Source organism: Cervus canadensis, chromosome 5 (genome assembly GCF_019320065.1).
Source record: "Cervus canadensis isolate Bull #8, Minnesota chromosome 5, ASM1932006v1, whole genome shotgun sequence".
Lineage (NCBI taxonomy): Eukaryota > Metazoa > Chordata > Mammalia > Artiodactyla > Cervidae > Cervus > Cervus canadensis.
In genome coordinates this window covers 76977323-77001179 of record NC_057390.1, presented here as the reverse complement: position 1 = coordinate 77001179, position 23857 = coordinate 76977323, and positions in this window count along the sequence as shown.

Genomic DNA, 23857 nt, shown 5'->3' with positions numbered 1-23857 from the left:
CCTGTATATAATTTTACTATTTCTTGTGCCTAAAATGCCCTTTCTACTTTTGTCTGTCATGATTATCAATCTCTCATTCCAGAGTTAACTCAAATGCTAAGTCACCCATCTTTCTATTCACCTGTAGTGGGTTAAAGATTTCATAAATTCATTGTCACTTGCTTACTGAGAGGTAGGGTCTATTTCTCTACTCCCTTAAATCTGGGCTGAGTCAGACCTGATTATTTTGACCAATAGAATATGACAGATACCATATTATGTCAGTTCTGGATCTAGCCTTTAAGAGAAATGGCAGCTTTTTCATCCTCCTTCATAGTATGCTCCCTCAGGGGGAAGCCAGCTGCCATGTGAGAAGTCCCACCACTCTGCCATGCTGTGAGGAAGCCTGAGCCACCCATGAGCAGTAGCCCACAGTTAGAAACTAAGATTTTGGGAGTGAGATGCCCAGCCATGCCCAAGTTCCCAACATCCCAGTTGAGGTTGTAGACATGTGAGTGAAGACAATGTCTTGGGACGACTAGCCTCACTGAATCTTTAGATGGCTGCATTGCCAGGTTGCCATACATGAAATACTGCCTTGCTTTTCAAAATTGTTATAGAGCACACATAGCCATGTGCACACAATTTCAACAGGACCAGAAGATCTGAGGAGGGAGTTGGATCTTCGGAGGGACCTGAATAGGATCAACATCTTGGCTAAGTCTAGGAGACACCATTCATATTATGCTGGTTTTGCTTTTTATGAGACTGTACAAAACAAGACCTTCGAGGAAGAAAACATGTGTTCAGTCGGCCATCCTGAACTTAAAGTATGAATTATCCACTGGTCTTTTAAATGGATCTTTCTCCCTTCTTCATACTGGTTATAATTGTTTTAGAAGTCTCAGAAAATAACAGAATTGGTTGTTTTAAAATGTATACTACTCTGGCATCTGTGTTCTATGTAAGATCAGCCAAAAATCTTTTATAATTTACTATTGTGGAAGATCCTCTAGATCTGGTTAAATTAAAAGAGGGCTATTAACAGTTTCCCAGATGGAGGAAAAAAGAGACTGTGGGTTCAAAGACAATTATAATTCTCCAAATGTTCCCATGTATTTGCATTTGCTTGTTGACTGCTTTTATCACACAATAAAACAACTTTTTGCATCCAAATGCAACAGAAAACAATCTTTACTGAGAAAAAAATTTTTAAGATGAATTGCTGTGTGGTAAAGTCTTATTGAGGGCTTCCCTGGTGGCTCAGATGGTAAAGAATCCGCCTGCAAGGCAGAAAACCCAGGTTCGATCCCTGGGTCAGGAAGATCCTCTGGAGAAGAGAATGGCAACCCACTCCAATATTCTTGCCTGGAGAATTTTATGGACAGAGGAGCCTGGAGTGCTACAGTCCATGGGGTCACAAAGAGGCAGACACAACTGAGGGACGAACACAAAAACAACAAAGTCTTATTCAAACATTTTGGCAATTTCTACTTGTCAAATTAGAGTTGCCTAAGGCCTATTGGGACAAGAAAACATTTGCTGAGAGCAGAATATATTCTAGATAAAGACAGAACTCAGTGTTTTGACTTTAAAAGTACTTTTTAAATCAAAATGCATAATATCTATTTACAAATGGGTGCATATACATCTACAAAATCAAAACCAAACTTCTTTAAAAGAGATTTTTCTACTATTCCAACAGTCCAATACAGCAAACTAATATCTCCAGTATATCTTATGATTGAAACAAATATCAACATCACCTGGAACCTCAGAGGAAAGGATTCATTTTAATAAGATAGTGTTAGTCTCTCAGTCGTGTCTGATTCTTTGTGACCCCATGGACTGTAGGCCACCAGGCTACTCTGTCCATGGAATTCTCCAGGCAAGAATAATGGAGCGGGTAGCCATTTCCTTTTCCAGAGGCTCTTCCTGCCCCAGGGATTGAACCCGGATCTTCTTCAGTGGAGGCAGATTCTTTCCTGTCTGAGACCCCTGGGAAGCCCATAACAAGATAAGCAGATAATTATTTGATAAATGTGTGTTCATGGAGCCAATGACAAAATTTTGTCTTCATAGCATTCACTGCTTATAGGATATGTAAGCTTTTCCTAATTCCAACTTCTGTCTCTTCTGCCTCTCTTGTCTCTCAAATTTATAAATAAGATTTTAAATCTATTTTTAAAACTATTTTTCTCACTTGCTCCTTCATTGGTTTATTCATTCAGTAAATGTTCATTAAGCCCTCACTATGTTTTGGGCACAGTTTTAGGCACTGGGGATACATCAATGAAATGACATCAAAGATCCCTTCTCTAGTGGAGTTTATATTTTTGTGAGGTCAGGAAGAGACAGGCAGTAAAGCATAAATTTAATAAATACGTAAATTATATTTCAGAAGCCAAAGATTATGGAAGTTGTTCAGAATAAGTGCTGCCGGGAGTACATGGAGAGAAGGAGGGGTGCAATTGATCTAGCTCAAGCTCTTGGCTTCCAGTGAAGTTCTTCACAGCTTCTCCAACTTATTAGTGACTGCTCCATCCTCTGAATCTCTGTATAACACTACTTGACAATCTGCACCATTCAACTGTTGCTGCTGCTGCTGTTGCTGCTAAGTGACTTCAGTCGGGTCCAACTCTTCACAACCCCATGGACTGCAGCCCACCAGGCTCCTCTGCCCATGGGATTTTCCAGGCAAGAGTCCTGGAGTGGGTTGCCATTGCCTTCTCCGATCACTCATTTTCTCCGATCACTGATTTCCCTTAAATACTATCTTACATTGACATGGGAAGTAAACTAGAGACAACAAGATTGGGAGAGGAGTCTGGGAGTCTAGTTGTAGCTCTTTTACTTGGTATATCATATAACCTGTCTGCGCAGTTTCCTCATTTTTAAAATGAAGGATTTAAACTAGATGTTATCTGAATATCTTTTGAAATTAAAACATTGCAATTTTTATGTGAAATGTTCTTCCCTCACACACAATTTCACCATAAAAACCCTTCATGTGTGTTCTTTCTAGAGCCATCATACATGTAATATGTAATAAGCTGTAATTTATATTGTTGATTTTCTGGCAAAAGCATCATCAAAACAAAATTCAGTGATGAATAAACTTTTTCAGGCGTATCCCAAACTCTCTACTGGCTGCAAATATTTCATGCAATGAATTTCTCTCTCTAGCCTCTTAGTAAGGTGTGGATTTTAAAGAAATTTAAGTTCAAACTCTATCACTAATACTCTATGGATCCAAATGTTTTATTTAAAAAGCCTGTGATTTTCTCTAGGAAAATCTGTCCCTTCAAAGCTTCCACATCATTTGGAGTTTATATTGCCACATAATCATTCCTAGTAACTATATCTGTATATTTGGAAAAGAAATTAATGCACTAGACTGCCCAGATCAGTGCTTAGTAGACTTTGATGTGCATAGGAATCACCTGGGCATCTTGTAAAAACACAGATTCTGATTCAGTAGGACTAGGGGTGCAACTTGCACTTCCAACAAGTTTCTAGGTGGTGCCAATCCTGCTTGTCTACAAACAACACCTCTAATATTGAGGGGCTAAAAGAAAATGATGGCGATATTAAACACTTTCAAGATGAAAGTATGGTTCATTCATTTTTACCACCACTGGATTGCTGAAACTACTTTTCTCCCCGTTTAAAAATTTTGCCGTTTTCTTAGAGTCTATCCTATTTGTGGATAGTTCTCCTGAAAGACCTTGTCCCCACAAAGATGAAGCTTCAAGCAGGCAGCCTAACAGATGCATTATGGTGCTCCAAGCCAGGGCAGGAGGAACACTCACCACACCATGCTGCAGAGCAAGCTCACCTGGCCCTGACCAGCGTGTGTCCATACCAAGCCCTCCCCACTTCCGTGAGCAGAGGACACTATAGGTCCCAGAAAAGGACACTGAGAGGGGCTTCTGTGGCCAGGACAACAGGGTTCCTGGAGTATGCAGTTAAGATCTCATTTGAGAGCAGCAGCAGAAAGCAAGACTCAACATGAAGCAGGGCTGCAAACTTCAGTGTATATTCAGTAGTTCCATCAGACTTCTTACAAAACATAAATTCAAAGATACACTTGTTAAGAATTTGAAGATAGAGGCAACTCCAACCACAGGGCTCTTCTGAACAGGGGTCCCATGCACTGACCACACCCACAGACCCTGTACTTGTCTAGATACAGAAGAATACAACTATTTAACACCACCCACAGACAGTTGTTAAAAACTGGGAGGGGATCAGTCCTTCTCGAAGAATTGGCTGATTCCAAGTATGGGCCAGGGAAAGTACAAGTAGAACATGGGTCACCCAGTATGAGAAAGCAAAGTACCCAGAAAGGAAAAGAAATGTAGAAAATAGATAGAGGTTAAAGCCAGTGTAAATGTGCTTCCATTGGTTACATTTAGGATAACTTGGGCATCAAAATTTGCAACTATAATTGATTGCAATACATTGGATAAATAAAAATCCATGAGAATAGCATGATACTCAAAAAGAAAATAAGAGAAAATAGGAAAGTGATATTTGTATATAAATAATATATTTTTATAAAATTATATAAATTTATTATATAAATATAATAATTAAATATATAAAAAAATTTTAAAATATACATCTTATATATTTTCCAATATGTAGTTTTAAAGTCAAATTGAATTGACCTCTAATTACTAAAAAGTTTTAGACTTGGTGCAGTCTCTTTTGTAAAACAGCCCAACAAGTTTTTACTTCCTATTTGAAACACATTGCGCTTTAAGAAAGTAGCTTGCTAAATGTATGCATGTTTTAATTATGCTCTGTTTAAAGCCTAATTAAATAGTATGAGTTTTAATTAGGTACTGAGATTTTGTTTTCAGTCTTTTGTATGCTATTGGATATGTGCGGGTGTTTATGATGTTAAAGACCTGACTCTTAATTAGTTTCCACCCATTCTGATCTTTCTCTGAAATAATAAGCCCACATCATCTATTGTATATACATAAATATGCACAATTTTCTCAGAGAGAAAGATTTTCTAAGAAATTGAACTTGTGAACATAGTAAAATATCATTCATTTTTCTAGGTATTTTACCTGTGGATAAATGCTTGGGTTAAAGTTTCATAGATCTTTACCATTATTATGAATGTTTAGCAATTTTTTTTTAATAATAACCAGGAGAATTTGTTTAGAGCATATTGTCCCACTTATTTCTCATGGTGTTCCTACAAGGGAGGTATTATTTTCTCCTCTTTAGGAAGTGCTTGGACTGAAATTAAAATATACATAAGACTTATTTGATTCAAAAAATCATGTTCTTTCTGAAAAATCAACTAGCATCATTAGAAATTAAAATTTAGAAAGTAAAATGAAAATATACCATATCTACAAGTTTCTACACATTTGGGCACAGTAATATGAAATAAACAGTTTTGTTGTTGGTAAGAAATCCTAATGAGACTAATTAAACCATGAAAACAGATGTTTTTCAACCTGTCTTAAATATTGAAGGGACTAGGCACTGTGAAACTATAGGAACATTCACTCTCTCAAGCTATAAAAGAAACATGAAGCAGTGATCTTCTTTTCATTTGCTTTTTCAGAGGCAAAAATAGTCATGAACTAAAAAGAAACATATTTCTATATGCTTAATCAAAAGAGGAATACTGAAAATATGTCAATAAGTAGAGGCAAATTAATTACATAACCATCTCAAACATTATCAATAACCCCCATGCCCCTCCCCCAAGAATACATCAAGACTTCCCACTTTGTGTGTTCGTATCACTATGCCAGGAAAAAAAACATTTTTTAGACTGGTCTTTGCTCCTTATGCTATACTACACTTTCATGAATAACACTTTTGAGTTTTTAATAGTTGATGAAACTTTAAAGCCAAAAATTGGACCCAAGAACAATATCAAAGTGGTTGTCTTCTATCAAAAGGACAAAGTTGTCTGCATTTTGATATCTGTAAAATTTAGATATTGTTACCTCATGGATCCAGCAACAGGATTAAATAAGAATAACAAACAAAGCTATTTTGGTGTCTGATACACAACAGGTTCTTGCAGTGGGTTGAACTGTGGCCCCTAAGAAGACATGTCCATGCCCTAATTCCTGAGAATGTTATCTTATTTGGAAAAAAAGGTCTTTGCAGATTTATGTTAAGAATCTTGAGGTGAAGATTTTATCCTAGATTGTCTAGGTGGCTCCTAAATTCAATGGTAGGTATCCTTAGAGAAGAACAGATATGAAGATGGAGTCACAGATTGGAGTGATGTGGCTACAAGCTAAGGACACCAAAGAATTCCTTAGGCCGCCAGAAGCTAGAAGAAGTCAAGAAGGATTTTACCCTAGAGCCAACAGAGGGATTCCTATACTTCATTTCATAAGTCTGGCCTCAGTGATTTTTTTTTTAAGTGATTTTTTTTACAAGCGATTTTTTTTCTGTTTCAAGCCACCCTGTTGTGGTAATTTATTATGGTAGTGATGGGAAACTATTATAGTTTTCACATAACAGTTAATAATATTTAAGTTAAAGTCATTGATATGTCTTCCTGTTGGTTTAATTCCATGGCTCTCCATCTTCAATGCACATTTATATCACCTGTTGTTGTTCAGTTGTTCAGACGTGTCCAACTCTTTGAGACCCCATAGACTGCAGCATGCCAGGTTTCCCTGTCCTTCACCATTTCCCAGAGCTTGCTCAAACTCATGTCCATTGAGTCAATGATGCCATCCAACCATCTCATCCTCTGTCATCCCCTTTTCCTCCTGCCTTCAATCTTTCCCAGCATCAGGGTTTTTTCCAAAGAGTCAGTTCTTCACAACAGGTGGCCAAAATATTGGAGCTTCAGCTTCAGCATCAGTCCTTCCAATGAATATTCAGGGTTGAATTTCTTTAGGATTGACTGGTTTGATCTCCTTGCAATCCAAGTGACTCTCAAGAGTCTTCTCCAACACCACAGTTCAAAATCATCAGTTCTCCAGTGTTCAGCCTTCTTTATGACCCAACTCTCACACCTGTATATTACTACTGGAAAAACTATAGCTTCGACTAGATGGACCTTTGTCAGCAAAGTAATGGCTCTGCTTTTTAAATCACTGGGAAGTTCCTAAAACATGCATAGCCAGACCCAAACCCCAAGATTCTGGTTTAACAGGTAGGGGATGGAGAAGAGATGTGGTTCTCAGGGATTTTTAAAATCTCTCAGGTAAATATAATGTAAAGCAAATGGTAAGATTAACTGTTAACATTACTATTCAAGAGTCTGTCTTCCCCATTAGATTTTGAGCTTTGTCAGCACAGGAGCTATATTTGAACTGCTCCTACCAAACAAAGTACCTGACATATAGTAATGTATTTGTTGAATAACTGAAAGAATATCTAACCCTCTAACATATGTTTATTCAAATGTGAAACATGAGTGAAACATGACTCCTAAACTCAAGCAGTTCTTGAACATGATAGGAGAAGGAGAAGACAGGCTGGGGTAGAGAAAAGACGTTTTCTAGGAATAGTAACAATTATATGTAGAATCATATTCAATTTCAAATAATAGAAACCCTAAAGTAACAGCCAATTAAATAAATAGAAGTTTTCTCGCGTGTAAAAGAAATCTAGCAGTAGACGAGAACTGGCAAGATAGTCTCAAGTTATCATGGACCTGAGCTTCTCTCTTGTTCCTCCTCCTTTCTCAGTATATAGTTCCTGATTCATTTGGCTATCAAAGTTCCAGAGGGGAAAAGCACATTTCCAGCCAGAAGTAAGGGTGAAAAAGGACAAACACATCTCATTAAGGACCCCTTGAATGGACATACATGACACTCCCACCTGTATCCTGATAACCACAGTTTAGTCACATGAGCATCCCTGTCTACAAGAGAGACTGAGAGTATTGCTTTAAGTCACAGTTATGTACTTCCAGCTAAACACTGGAAGTTTTACTTATTATTAAAGAAAATGCATATTCATAGGAATGAATTGCTGTCATAATAATGAACTCTGGTAGAACAAACGGAGGCACTGTGTTATAATAAAGGTCCATAAGACTTTGGCAGCACAGGAAAAGGAGCTAAAATTCCAACTGCAAACATCAGAAAAGGCTTCATCTGAAAGGTGTCATCTGAGCATGAAATTTAAATAGAACAACAAACAAGTAAAAGCGCCCTCTGGGCAGAGGGAATATTATGAACGAAAGCATAGATATGGGAAGGTACAGAGTATATACCAGAAAAAGTACATTTAGTAAAGAATACAAGAGACATACAGAAACCTTGTGTGAATCACTACCCATACTACTTAATAGTTGGGTAGTGGCTAGTTATTAGATTTAGGTGAGAAGACAAATAGCAGTTTGTAAAGAGTAAAATTGGAAAATTATATATGGTAAGACTAAAGCAAAAGTCTCAATCAGTGATGCAGGGACATAATTGTCGCATTAAGACCTTTGGGTTTATTCTGCTGTTAATAGTAACAACAGTAAGGAGGAACTTCTCATGTGACTCAGTGGTAAAGGATCCGTCTGCAATGCCAGAGATGCAGGTTTGACCCCTGGGTCAGGCACATCCCCTGGAGGAGAGAATGGCAACCCACTCCAGTATTCTTGCCTGGAAAATCCCATGGACAGAGGATCCTGGCCAGCTTCTGTTCATGGAGTCACGAAAGAATCAGATGTGACTTAGCAAATGAACAACAACAACAGTAAGAAAACTGAGTATTAGTAAAAAATATACTCTTCCTTCTTTAAGGACCTGGAGTAGGAAATGGCAACCCATTCCAGCATTCTTGCCTGGAGAATTCCATGGAAAGAAAAGCCTGGTTGGCTACTTTCACTTTCACTTCTTTAAGGGAAGTCCATTTGGTAATTTTAAGTATAAACTTTGGTGATTTTAATAATAAAAAAAAGTTACAAAGGGGAAATCTACATACTACCCTAGAATTCTTTCACTCCATTATATTCCCCCTTTCAGCTTTCAAACCATCCAGCAGACACATGCAGAAAAAATCTGCTTGAAAATTATAAGTGAAAGATGTTTTATAAACTCCAGATGGAATTTGGTCTCTACTCAGATCAAATATAAAAAGACACTCAGGCACCAGGGTAGATACCTAGCAAGTAAATTCTATCTGACTTTGTGAATAGAAATTTCCTGCATTTTACTAACTAAACTTTAGCATAGAAGCTAAGTAATTATGCTAAGTAATTATGGGGAGGGGGCAGAGAAAGTGGAAGAATGGTGAAAGGTTACTATTACTTACTGAGAACATAACAGGCACACACTTCCAGATATTTTACATCCAACGTCTCATTGTATCCAACAGCCTTATGCCCTAAATATAACTGAAGTTCAGTAAGGTTAAGTGTCTTATCCAAATCATTGGATGACCAAGATCCAAAATCCAAAATTTGTCTAACTCAAAAATATTTTCATTTTCCATATAGGTGATGTGCACTTTCCCACCCAGCCAATCACTTACTAATTCCAATTTCACTTTTTCTATTTACCCAGGTGTTTCTAATTTCAATACTCTGATTTTCTTCTCCATTTCCAAGTCATCTCATTTCGTGATTTCTGATGTAATATATAAACATTTCAAATTTAAGAAAAAGTTTACCAAAGGAGTTAACCTGTACCGTTTTGAAGGCTCCCCAGTCTTTACTGCCCTTTGCATAAACAGCCACTGATAGATTTTAAATTTTGTCCTTTGTCTTTTCTGCAGGTGCTTGCTTATGCATCAATGGTGGGCTGAAATGTTTGACAGCATTCTTTGCCAAAGGTGAAAATTCAGATCAGTCTAGGCACTAAGTCAATGGTATACCACCCAATCAAGAATGTATTTATTCAAAAAGTATTTACAAGATTTGACTACTGTGAGTTGGGGACATATAGTAAGTAAGTTGTTACTTATGTTCCCCATGGGCTTCCCTGGTGGCTCAGACGGTAAAGAATCCACCAGCGATGCAGGAGACCTGGATTTGATCCCTGGGTCCGGAAGATCCCCTGGAAAAGGGCATGGCAACCCACTCCAGTGTTCTTGCCTGGAGGATCCCATGGACAGAGGAGCCTGACGGGCTACAGTCCATGGGTCTCAAAGAGTTAGACACGACTAAGCGACTAAGCACACATGTTCCCATCCTATGAATCTATCTTCCCAGCCTGTGCCTTTCACTGCTCCATCGGCTCCATGAAGAACAATTGCAAGAAATCATATTTGGACTACCACCATTTTCTAAATACACTACAGGTTTCCCCAATCTGCGGCTTTATTTATTCCTTTCTCCCTACCCAGAAACCTACTCACATCTCACCTTATAGGAAACCTATTCATTGTACAAAGCAAATCACAGCTCAAAGATCACCCCTTCAGGAGACCTTTCCACCCACCAGAGCGGGAAGTTCTCACTTCTTCATTCCAACTGCTATAGCATTGTATTTGTTCTTCCAATCACTTTCAATTATCTTTTTATTATATAACGATACACACAGGTACAAAATATATATATATGTATATATAAACCAAATATCTGGCTTAAAAACCTATTTTAACATCAATACCACCCTTCCACATACTCATCCTAATCTGAACTGCTCCAACCCTAAATTAATATTACTCTGATCAAGTCACTTTTCACACTCTAGTTTACATTACTAATCTGAGTATATATATATGTGTGTGTCTTTCCAATTAGAATGTAAGAATTTTTAATCTTATCTATAGTCTCTGCAGTTTTGTAGTTCTATGATAATTTCTGACCTTTCTTTTGATATGCTTTTCATTTCTATCAATCAGCGCTTACCATTTTCCATTTTGTATTACTATTATATTTCCATATTTACATGTTTTATCTTCCCGGATGAGGAAAAGAGGGAATTTTAATTTTATCTGCTGCTGAGCATAGAAAAGCACTAAGTACCAAAGGGTGTTGTTTGGTCACTAAGTCATGGCCAACTCTTTTGTGACCCCACTGACTGTAGCCCCATTGGCAGGCTCCTCTGCCCATGGGATTTCTCAGGCAAGCGTACTGGAGTGGGTTGTCATTTCCTTCTCCAGGGCATCTTCCCAACACAGGGATTGAATCCAAGACTCCTGCTTTGGCAGGTGGATTCTTTACCACTGAACCACCAGGGAAGCCCATGAAGAAGTCACAACAGATTTGGTTTACCCTCCTGACCATTAATGGAAAACCAGAAATAAGAAACTAGTACCTCTGGTTCCTTGTAAAATAAATTCTTTGTGAAAATAAATATACGAATCCTGCATTTTCCATCAATTCACACAAATGTTCAGTTTAGCACATTTTAACCAGCACTCACTAAATTTTTAATTTTAAGTATTAAAGAAGTCAGATCACAAGTCCAGGATGATTTTCCTCAGCCTTTTTGCGCTGTCATCAAAGCTACAAGGAGCCTGCATTCAATATCCAGCTTAACCGCTTCAATATCCAATCTATCTGACCAAGCTTATCTCCTCACTAATGCCTGCCCCTGCCCCATGACCCAAATTTACAAACCAAAATAATTGGATTATCTAACCTATGACAATCCCAAATACTTCTATCAAACTTTCTTTCTCAAAGTTTCACAAAAAACATTTTTTGCAAAAGACATTTTCCAAGCACACTCAAAACAAGGTAGTTATTAGGGAGCAGGTATTAACATGCTTTTTCATCTGGAATTCAAAGTATTTCAAAAGATGATCAGAGACTCTGAATACCTGAGAAATAAATGTGCAGGTGTTTAATCTGACCATCAGATATACCATCTAGATAATCCTGCCTTGGATTTACTCATGCAAAGTTTTCAATTTGTAGATCATACGAAATTAAACACTAGCCTGGCCTTTCATAAATAAAACTTTGAATACTTATGTCTAGTCTCATTGAGACAGCTTTAGCAAATAATCTTCAAAGACTGCACACTTAGCTAAGACAACTGAGGAAAAAGAACAAAATTCTCAAACCATGAAGGATATTTATCTTGAAACTAAAATCTTTATGGAATAATGAGTAACAAAACAAAATCTCAAAGTTGGATGTTGTTATCCATCACATGAACTAATTTAAGTGCTCTAGTTCAGAACTGCACCACTGCCAAGGCAAGCAATTACACGTGCATTTCCACATGCTGAGAATCACTTCCTCTTACAGGAAAAAGTCAGGTGACTAGTCAAATAAGGACTGCTGAAGGAAAAAAGAAAAAAAAAAAATGCCTTGATAGACACAAGTAAGAGCAGTAACCACCGTGTCTATGGAATTCTTTACAGCAGACTAAAACAAGTTCCTTTCCCTATTCCCTAGTTCCAGCAGCAAACTTTCCCAACTATTTCATCTCTTTTTGGTTATATTTTCATCCGCTTTTCTGAATAAAATGCTTATACTGCTATTTCTTGATCTGTCAGTTTAGAAACTAATTATTTACTTTCAGGTGTGATAGATCAGTAGTTCACATACTTAAAAATGCTACCCCTATACCTGCTTCCTTCCCTTCTTCCCACCTTACAATAAAATTGTATCTTAATTTTGGCTAATTTAATAGTCAGCCCTTAAATTACTATTACTTTGTACTTATTGGACTTCCCCAGTGGTTCAGATGGTTAAGAATCTGCCTGCTATGTGGGAGACCCAGGTTCAATCCTTGGATCGGGAAGATCCCCTGGAGGAAGGAATGGCAACCGGCTCCAGTATTGCTTTGAGAATTCCATTGACAGAGAAGCCTGGTGGGCTACAGTCCATGGGGTCACAAAGAGTCAGACATGACTGAGTGACTAACACTTTTGTTCTTTCTTTGTACCTGTTATGAAACTAACCAGTGTACCAAGATTTTGTCCCTTTATTTGTGTATGGGTCCTTTTCCACATAGATTCAATAACTGTCAGCTACTCTCTTGCTTACTTTTCTGATTACTTTCCTTTAATTTATCTAATGCTGCTAACTTGCTTCAGCTGTGTCTGACTCTTCTGCAACTTCATGGGCTGAAGCCTGCCAGGCTCCTCTGTCCATGGGATTCTCCAGGCAAGAATGCTGCCATGGGGTTGCCATGCTCTCCTCCAGGGGATCTTCCCCACTCAGGGGTCAAACCCCTGTCTCTCAGTCTTCTACATTGACAGGTGGGTTCTTTACCACTAGTGCCACCTGGGAAGCCCCATTATATCTAAATGCCTCACTAAATATACCATATACTTACTGAACAATTTTCAAATGTTCAAGAATTTCACAACATACCAATTCCTTTTTTCCCAATAATTTCTCTCCAGAACCCACCTGCTCTGCTCTGGATTAGTTGCTCTCTCAGCCTGGAACAGAACTGTTCTTTAGTTCTCCCTTTTCGCTTCAGCCTGATCACTTCTTGAAAACTGCATTATAGATCCATGATTTTCTCTATCCCATAATCCTTCTTTTAGTATCTATACCTCAATAGTTTCCTAATAAAACTGCATGCAAGGTAAATTTTCTAAATATTTGATATCAAAATTTTTTATGGTAAACATATTTGATTAGAAGTATGGTTTGTTAGAGGATTCTAAGTGGTAAATTATTTTTCATCAGATTATTGAAGGCATTGTTCTCTTTTGCAGTTTGTAAAATTATACTTCTAGTAGAACACTTCCAGTAGCAATAGCATACTTCCAAATTACACGGTGGTTAGTTTTGTTATTCTTTAAGTGTCTCCTAAACAGCTACTCTGCATGATGTGCAGAATCTCATCTACTTAGCATGACAGGATAGTGTTACAGTTAAGCAGAAAGACCTGGAGCCGGGGTGCCTGGGTTCAAATCCCAGCTTTGCCCATTTATAGCATGTAAAAAAAAAAAAGTTAAAAAGTGAAAGTCGCTCAGTCATATCTGACTCTTTGCAACCCCGTGGACTACACAGTCCATATAATTCTCCAGGCCAGAATACTGGAGTGGGTAGCCTTTCCTTTCTGCAGGGGATCTTCCTAACCCAGGTAACAAACCCAGGTCTCCCGCATTGCAGGAGGATTCTTTACCAGTTGAGCCACAAGGGAAACCCTTGGGCAAATTTCTTTACACCTCTTTGCTTCATTTTCCACATCTACAATATTCAGAAAATCAAATGAGTTAGTATCTGATGTTCTGGCACATAATACACAATTAGTAAATGTTTGCTTTTATCATCAAGGCTCTAGTTTGCTTGTTCTCTGAAGTAAAAGTCAGACTTTGCTCAGGTATGCCTTAATAAGCCTCTACTATTTATAGGATGGGTTTGTTTCCCTTAAAGTCCAGTTTGTTATTCTTTTCATTATGATACTAGACTTGCCTGAGACAAACTAATGCAAAATAGTTTGGGTAAGTCCAAGAGAATTGCCTGTTAGAAGCCCTAGAGTCCTAGGATATTAGGAATCGCTAAATGGGGTTTCACTCTGTAAAAAAGTTTAATCATCTCCCTTAATCAAGCATATAATCTGCAAAGAAAATGCATTCAAAAAGCGATTTGTTAAAATCTTTGTAGTGTTTTGATTCTACTTGAGTTGTATATCAATAAGCACTTGAGAAAAAAAGTAAATTGGTTTCCTGATATTCTATTCCCCCTTATAACACTGAGTTGGCCAAAGAGTTCATTCAAATATGGAAAAACCCAAATGAACATTTTGACCAACCCAATACTTTCCCTTAGTGGAGTTTATATTTTGAAAGGATTTTCATAGTCAAATACTACTGTTAAAAAAAGGAATCAAGAATTTCAAAAAGAAAAAAAAAATTCAAAAGAGAATAGATAAAATGGAAAAGAATAAAACACCCAAAGAGTTAACAGGTAATTCAGTTAGTAAATGAAGAGAACTTAGTAAAATAAAATTTTAAAAAAAACTTTAAAAGAAAAAGTGACTGCAAAGCAAAATTAAGATAAAAACATCAATGAAACTTACGAATCAGTTTACAGAGGATAGCATCTAAAGACAACATACACAAAATTCCTGGGTGGCTTTTTGTTTGCAATTTCCTTAGCTATTTAAGCAGTCAACTTTTGTTAAATGGTGTGAAGCTCTTGTTCCAGATAGAGTTAGCCCTATAATGTACTTCAGGTCAACTCTTATATCCCCAGATGGCCTTTATCCTTTCAAAAAAATAAAAGAAGACATGGTGCCCTTGGGCAAATGCTTGGTGGGTGTGAAATAGTAAAGTCTGATGCAAAACAAATCAGATCACATTATGAAATGACCTGAAGAAAAAGTAAATAGTTCTATGCAAGAATACAGAAATCGCGTTCAGAAAATGTGCTGACTCTGGCCCTACTGGGTCTCTTGTCTGCAAGTCTCTTAAAGAATATTGGAATCAGAGGCCACCTGCATTGCTTTTAGCATATTTCACACAACTTTACTGAGGTGTATTTTACAAATCACAAAATTCATCCTTTTGGAGTTTATAATTCAGTGATTCTTAATAACTTTGCTGAGTGGTACAACCATGATCTTAAGTCAGTTTTAGAGCTTTTCATTCCCTGCACAAGATCCTTCATGCCCATTTAAACTCTTATCCTACCCATAGGCCCAAGTAACCAATAATCCCCTTTCTGTCTATAAAGTTGCCTTTTCTGGATGTGCTATATAAATGGAATCATACAATATGTAGTATCTCATGTCTGGATGCTTTTACTTTGAATGATGTTTTTGAAGTTCATTCATGAAGCATATGTCAGTAGTTCATTCCTTCTTATTGCTGAATAGTATTCCATGATATGGATCTATCACATTTTGTCTACACATTCACTTGATGAACATTAAGATTATTCCTAGTTTTTGGCTATAAAAATAATGTTGCTACAAATATTCACTCACAAGTCTTTGTATGCACATATGTTTTTGCTTCTCTTAGGTAAATACCTCGAGTGGGATTGCTGGATCATATGGTAGTTCTATGTTTAACTTTTCTAGAAGCTGCCAACTTATTTTCCAAGTGACTGCATCATTTCATATTCCCACAGCAATGTATAAGGAGTCACATTTTCCACATCTTCACTAACATTTATTATTGCTTACCTTATTTATTATAGTCATTCTAGTGGGTGTAAAGTGGTATCTCTTTGCGGCTTGGATTTACATTCATTTCTCTAATAACTAATGATGTTGAACAGCTCTTAGCATTTTGAAGTTGCAAGCTCTTTATTTTATAAATTAGTGGACTCACAACTAGAGAAAAGATTTATCTAGATGATTAAGAAATTTAGTGGCAAAATAGAATTCACTTCTCTTGGCTCTTTATTAAATGCTCATTTTTCTCTATGAGGCAATAACTATAACCATTTTTTAACAGAAAGATTAGACTCTCTCCAGTAGATTATAGCTTCCTTTAATCAGGAATCAAGCTCTGGATCTATCACTAAGCTCAGGTCAATTTTCATGTAAACGTTCCTTTCCTCTTGCAATGTAAAGAATCTAGCATATGTTTCATGTCCCATAAATAGCTGGGTAAGTGAATGAAAGAATGAATGCCAATAAATGTTAAAAGTATAATAACTATCTGAGGAAAAGCCCAATAGTGATGGAAAGAATACATAAAATATGCATGTGAAAGTATATAATCAACAAGTGAAGTAAATAATTGTTTCTTACTCTCAAATTGAATGAGTGCTCACCACTCCCATTTACACTTTCTAAGTGAAATCTTTCTTCATCTCTTAGCTATATTATAGCAATAACATCAAAAACTGTCTTTCCAGCACGAGTTTCGTCAACTCCTGATCACATCTGAAGCCATTCCCCCACTTTAAAACTGCCATTGTCTAGCCAGTATTCCTAAGCTAGACTTCAGGTTACTTAGGATGACACACAGGCTCTCGTCACATGCTGAGTGGGCCTTTGTCTGCTCTGTCGCTCAGTTGTGTTGGACTCTTTGCGGCCCCATGGACTATAGCCCAATAGGCCCCTCTGTCCATGGAATTTTCCAAGGAAGAATACTGGCGTGGGTTGCCACGTCCTACTTCAGGGGATCTTCCCAACTCAGGGATGCAACCCACATCTCTTGCATGGGTTGACAGGCAGTTTCTTGACCAATAGTGCCACCTGGGAAACCCAAGTAGGCCTTTAGGACCAGGAAACTAGCCTGGAGATGATGGAAGGGCCAGCACCACCAAGAAAATCTCTGTTCTGAGGCAACTTTTCAACCAAGCATCTCTTAACTCTCCAAGTCCATAAACAAAACAAAAACAACAAAAATATACAATTAATTGGTCCTGCTTGGGCTATTTGGGTAGAAAATGGGAATGCTTTCTACTATACAGCAGTCCAGAACTATACCTCAGAACTAGCCATGCTACTGTTGGTCTCCAAAACCAGCTCTATTTCTCTTCTCTCCTTAGAATAGAACCACCGGTTTGATGAAAGATCAGCCCTGATCCTGAGTGACTGGTATAAATTCAGCACTTCCTGAGGTAGGTAAGTTGAGGCTTCATGCTTTTCTGAGCTCACACATGCAGAAACCCTGCTGATAATTTTTGTTCTTGAGCACGGTAATCCAGACTCTAGGATGACTCACTCACTGTGTTCACATGCATTTTCACAAATGCTAACACGGATTAATGCATCAACTCCCACTTGGCATGAATTTACAGTTCGTGAAAAGCAACTGCGAATTAGATTGTGACAGATCTGTCTATGCAGAAGAACACCACGCTCTTACCAACTTCTGGAAAATGTAATGCTACAGACAAGCCAAGGTAAATATCACATAAAGTAATGATATATTTTTGCCTTCTCTTAACTTGTCAGATTTATTATAGATGTTTTAAGAACTACCTCTAGATCCTTTTTTTTAATAACACAGTTGATTAACAATTTTGAGCACTGTTCAGCCTAATTTTGTTTCTGCCAGAGTCAGTGCCTTTTTCATGTCCTAAAATGACCTGGAGCTTTTGTGGAAGGTTGAATAACATAGATATTTGGTGAAAGTTTTTAACAATTCCTCTTGTTATGCAAATCTTATAGAAGTTTTTATTCACATAAAATCTTCATACATACATAATTATATGTATAAGTAGATTAAAGTGTCATGTAACCTTGAGGTATATTTTTATATTTTTGTAGGCATTCCAGATGGTTGAACACCTAAAAATCTTTAAATAATTTTCTAAACCATGGCATAAACAGTTTTTGCTGGCATTCTAGAAACCCACACATTTCATTAGCATATGCCTCCCTGTCATATTTTAACAGTCCCTAATAATAACCAAAACAGTTAGCACATAAATAGCATTGATAAGCTGAGCCAAAGTATAATGTGGAGAGAAATTATAATGTGGTGGCAAGGGCACCCTAAAAGTATCAGGGTGTGTTGTCTCTAATATTGACTTTAGGACTAACTGTACCACCTTTGATAAGTTACCTCACCTTTTGAACCTCCATTTCCCTACCTCATGTATGAGAAGTGTCACCAGTAGTTTCCTGAAAACAGAGTCTAGGAAAAAAACAAAGCCCACATGCAAGCAGTTTATTTAGGAAATGATCTTAGAGAGCAAGAGGAGTGAAACAGAAAAGGAGAAAAGCCAATAGAAGGACCTGTATGGTGTCAAGTCGGCCACAGCTTTGCGTGACTGGTGCTCAGAACCTGCTGGGAATTTCTGGAAATGAGCCATCTCAGAGTAGTCTATCAAGAGGACTGAAAAGGGAAGGATACATTTACTCATCAGCTCAGTGTCTCATCAATCTAGGGTGGCCCTAAGGGTGCTAAAGACCCCACATTTCAGGCTTACAAATGCAAGAGTGCAGAACAGGGTCCCACATGTCCCCTCAGAGCTGTCAGAGAAGCCCTGTTCAGGACACCAGAGAGCAGGTGTGAAGAGAAGCCTGAAATAAAGTGCTCTCAGGTTGCACTGAAGGCAGGCAGTTCAAATGCTGCCCAGAAGTGGTCACCTGAGCAGTGACCAGTGTAAAAGCAAAGCCAAGTACATTGGAAACACTGGTCAACATGCTTGCAAAATCCATCCAGCTCTAATATTATTCAACAACACTATTTATAACTTCCGTCTATTTAGTTTCACTCTGTTTATAGTGTTATCTAAGTTTTGCTGCACAACAAACCTGTAAGTAGATATTGTTATCTTTGTTTCACAGAAGAGGAAACTAAGTCTAGAAAGGTTAAGCAAACTCCGTAAGACAAGCTTCCGCAGCCTTCATACTTTTGACGCTCTGGGTAGGGATGTTTTGTTGTTGTTGGAGGTGGGGGGCGGCCGTCCTGAGCACTGCAGGATGTCTCACAGCATCGTTGGTCTCTACCCCCTAGATGCCAGTAGCACCCCTGGAGTCATGAGAATCAGAATGCCTGCTGGGTGTCCCCTCACAGGCAAAACTCGCCCCAATTTAAGAACCAGTCGCTCAGTCGTGTCCGACTCTTTGCAACCCTGTGGACTGTAGCCCACCAGGCTCCTCCATCCATTCTCCAGGCAAGAATACTGGAGTGGGTTGCCATTTCCTTCTCCAAGCCAAAAGTCAGGATTGCAATATGCAACGTAAGTGCACTTTGAATCCAGAAAGGACTGACTCCAAAATTCATCTGAAGCACAGAAAGTGTCCCTTTAACTATCTCATAATTAACCCAGCAATCTGTCTCAAAGGAATCAAAGCATTACAGAAATCAAACAGCTAAAACCAAATCTGTTCTTAAGTTTGAGTAAATGCAAAGGTAGGAACACAGAGTTAGTACTAAGAAGCCTGAAGCAAGACACAGACATTCCAGCACAATTCAGGAAATGACAATACAGGAAACAAGTGGAGGGCTCAGATTAGATTAGAATTATTCCCTAGGAACCCACCGTAATTGGTTCATATCACCTTAGTGATCCAAAAAAAAGGAATTGAGATCAGAAACTTTGTTAGTATAGATCCACATATGCACAAAATGAGTATTGTGTATGCTCAATTGCTCAGTCGCGTCCAACTCTTTAAAACCCCATGGACTGTAGCCTGCCAGGCTCCTTTGTCCATGGGATTTTCCAGGCAAGAATACTGGAGTGGGTTGCCGTTTCCTCCTCCAGGGGATTTTCCCAATCCAGAGATGGAACCTGCGTCTTTTGTATCTCCTGCATTGGCAGGTGGATTCTTTACCACTATGCTGCGTGGGAGGCCCATGTACAAAATGAGTTATTACTAAAATAAGCAAGTGGTATTAATATCTGCTTTCTCCTTCCTAGGCAAGGAAAAAGAAGCTTAGGATTGTGTTTCTAAAAGCCTAAGTAATCCTTACCTCCTCACCTCCAGCAGAAAGTATTAGTCGCTCAATCGTGGCCAGTTCTTTGCAACCCCACAGACTGTAGCCCACCAGGCTACTCTGTCTGTGGAATTCTCCAGGCAAGAATACTGAAGTGGGTGGCCATTCCCTTCTCCAGGGGATTGTCCCAACCCAGGATCAAACTTGTGTCTCCTGCATTGCAGATGGTCTCCTGCACTGCAGGCAGACTCTTAAGGTCTGAGCCATCAGGAAAGCCCCACCTCCAGCAGAAAGCAGAGTTTTATGTTTCAATAGTCTGTTTAGGGAAGTGTGCAAAGTGATCCCAGAATAAAGGTAGAAAGAGGCTTCTGGAGGTACTGAAAGGAGGAAGACAGCAAATGGAGGAGATTAAGGAGATAAATGGGAATACCTTATTTTCCCAAGTGCAAGCCAGACTTGCCTGCTTAGAAAAGACAGTGGGAATGGGGAGATCACAACAAGACACAGGGGAGCCTGAGAGCAAGGGCAAGGGTCTCTGGAAGAGCATGCAGTCCAAACTTGACTGGAATTTGGACATCCTGCAAGCCAAGGTAGGCAGCAGTGAGGAGGCCTTAGCTTGATTCAAAAAAAAAAAAAAATTGATGTGATAATTTTCATATTCTAGAATCAGTGGAAAAATATTCCTACCTAACTACATATATGTAAACTGTAAATAGTGTTAATTCCAGGTTGACATTCTAAACAAATCAACTGGTCATCTTCATAAAGTCTGAGTTTAAAAGATTTTTTTAGTTATTGTTAAATATCTGGTCTATCTAATCATAGCAAGCAAGTGCTGGTACCTATAGGGACCTATGGAGCAGAGTCAGGTAAGCGACTCCTTTTGTTAATGTTACTCTAATCATGCTAATGTGTTTTTCATAATTGGTGTGTATATTCTTTAATTCAACTTAATTCTTCAATTCAGAAAGCATAATCATTCATTCAACAAATACAAAAGAGTACCCTCTGTGTACCAAGCATGATCCTAGAAGCTGGGATTCAATACTGAGAAGAGAAGACAATCATGGATGGTAAACTTCTAGGTAGACTGGTGGACAACAGTAAAATAATCACACAAGTAAGTATAAAACTATACTTTCAGGAAGGAGGCATACAGGTTAACATGAGAATTAAAATAGGAAGGTTTTACTTGTTTAGAAGTCAGGGGATACTTGCCCAAGATGTGATGAGAACTGAAGAGATAAGTAGGAATTCAATAAGCAAAGAAGGGAGGAGAGGGAGGCCAAGTTTCAAGCAAAAGAAGGAGCCTGTGCAATCTCTGCTGAGAGAGAAGAAAATGGTTTCGAGTGTAAAACTAAGACTAGAGAAGTAAATAAAGATGAGAATACACATTTAAGACCACGTTAAAGACTTGAGTCTCTAAGAAAAATGACACCATTGAAGATGCCATTGAAGCAGTTTGAGGATGGGAAGAGGAAGTGGGGATGAAAAGTGACATAATCAAATTGGCATCTCAGAAAATATAGCATAAGATATAAAGGACAATGTTATGGTCTTAGGATGCAAGAGGAGAACTTATAAGTGAGAGAGAGAGAGACTCACTTTAAAGGTCATAAGAAATTAAACAAGGAGCAATAAACTACTATAATGAGTCCATGATGTGCCCTGTGAAATCTTATATGGCACTGCAAGATTGAAAATGCTGAGAAAATAAAAGCTACATTGAAAAAATGACCTAACCAATTGTACCACAACTGTTACAAGTCTCACACAGTCCTCTTATGTTTAGAATTACCTGTGATATTTTAGAATATGAATATTTTTCTCCCTTTTTTGTTGTTCTGTGTGTGTTCAATTGCTCAGTTGTGTCCAACTCTTTGTAGCCCCATGGACTGTAGTTTGCCAGGCTCCTTTGTTCATGGAATTTTCCAGAAAAGAATACTGGAACAGGTTGCCATTTCCTTCTCCAGGGGATCTTCAGGACCCAGGGAACAAACCCCAAGTCTCTTGCGTCTCCTGCAATGACAGGAGGTGGGTCCTTTACTACTAGTGCCACCTGGTTATTTTAGAATTCTCATAGAAGTAGCACACATTCATTAACAAAGTACAAGTGTGAAAAAATAGATAATAATTGTCCATAATCTCACCAGAATTTATAAAGACATTATAAGCCCAGCCCAGTGGCCAGTGGCCATTGGTCCTGTGAAGTACAAAGTACTTGGAACAGAAGACATTGAGATTGCTAGCCACAGTCACTAGAAAAGAGGCAAAAATCCAAATTCTGGGAAAAGCACATAGAAACACTAAGTCTAGGTGTGTCAGAGGTAAGAGTTAAAGTTCGTAGAACAATGTGGAAGCTAATGGAGTCAGAATTGCCTTGAAGCTCATTATTACAGGCAGGCAGATTTTGGGGTACGTGGGAAAATCCACCTGGTGCTAACATCTAGCCAGGTTTCAAACTGGTGTTTTTAAAACTAGTATCAGACTGCTTAAGATATTTGTCAAAAACACCTAAATATACACACACACAAACACACACACACCAAACCTAATGAACAAGTATCTCTGGAGTTAAGTTTCAAAATTATCCATTTTCAACAAGTTTACATGATTCTTTCATGTACTCATGTGCCAATATCACTGGTCTGGCCTGTGACTACCATGAAGCCTGCTGCTAAAAAAAAGCCCATGACTGTTAACAGCTAGTGAGTATTCAAGTAACATTGACCTACTCTGCCAATTCAAAGAAGTTCTTTTTCTTAGTAATTAGAAAAAAGCGATTAAGATCCATAAGTCCTGGTCCCTCCCTTCACAATATCCTTCCCAAAGCCCAAAGTCTAATAGCATATTTCATCAATTGCATGAAACATTTTGGATCAGGAATCTCCTACAAATGAATTCAATTATTTGCTACAAAGAGCTAAATGGAATAAGATATAGCTTCATTTAAAATATCATTTTTCCTTACTGCATTTATTAGGAGCTTCCCTGCTGGCTCAGATGGTAAAGAATCTGCCTGCAATGCAGGAGGCTCAGATTCAATCCCTGGGTTGGGAAGATCCCCCAGAGAAGTGAATGGTTATACACTCCAGTATTCTTGCCTGGAGAATTCCATGGACGGAGGAGCCTGGTGGGCTACAGTCCATAGGGTTGCAAAGAGTTGGACATGACTGAAGCGACCAAAATTTTCACTTTCACTATTACATTATACTATTCCCTAAATCAAAAGAGGACTCACTATACTTTCTTTTCTTAAATTTTCACCAAAGTACCAGGAGGTAGATCAAAACGTTCTATATCAATGAGTTATAGCTTCTCAGGCTTATGAAGCACTTAGCTATATTGGAAGAGCAAAAGCCATTGTGTCAATTTTTTGTTGTGGATTAGTGCATAGAAAACAACAAGCTCTGTGTGAGAATAATGGAACAAGACCAAGAAATCATAAAAGACAAAAAACTGAATAAGAATCAACAAATGATCAGTTGTTTTTTAAAGCAAGCACAACTGATATTCATAAGTAAAGTATAGGATTTAAGAATTACAAAATAATCTTCTTATTATATTCAGTATCACGAAGGTTCTCAAACACTGGATCTAAGTCTGAAGTCTTAAAACTCAAAGAAATAATGTGACATATTTATAAAGCATTCAGGGCTAAAATCTGAATATAGGTTTGGAAATATCTATTTTAAATCACCTTAGCTGGTGAAACATAAATAAG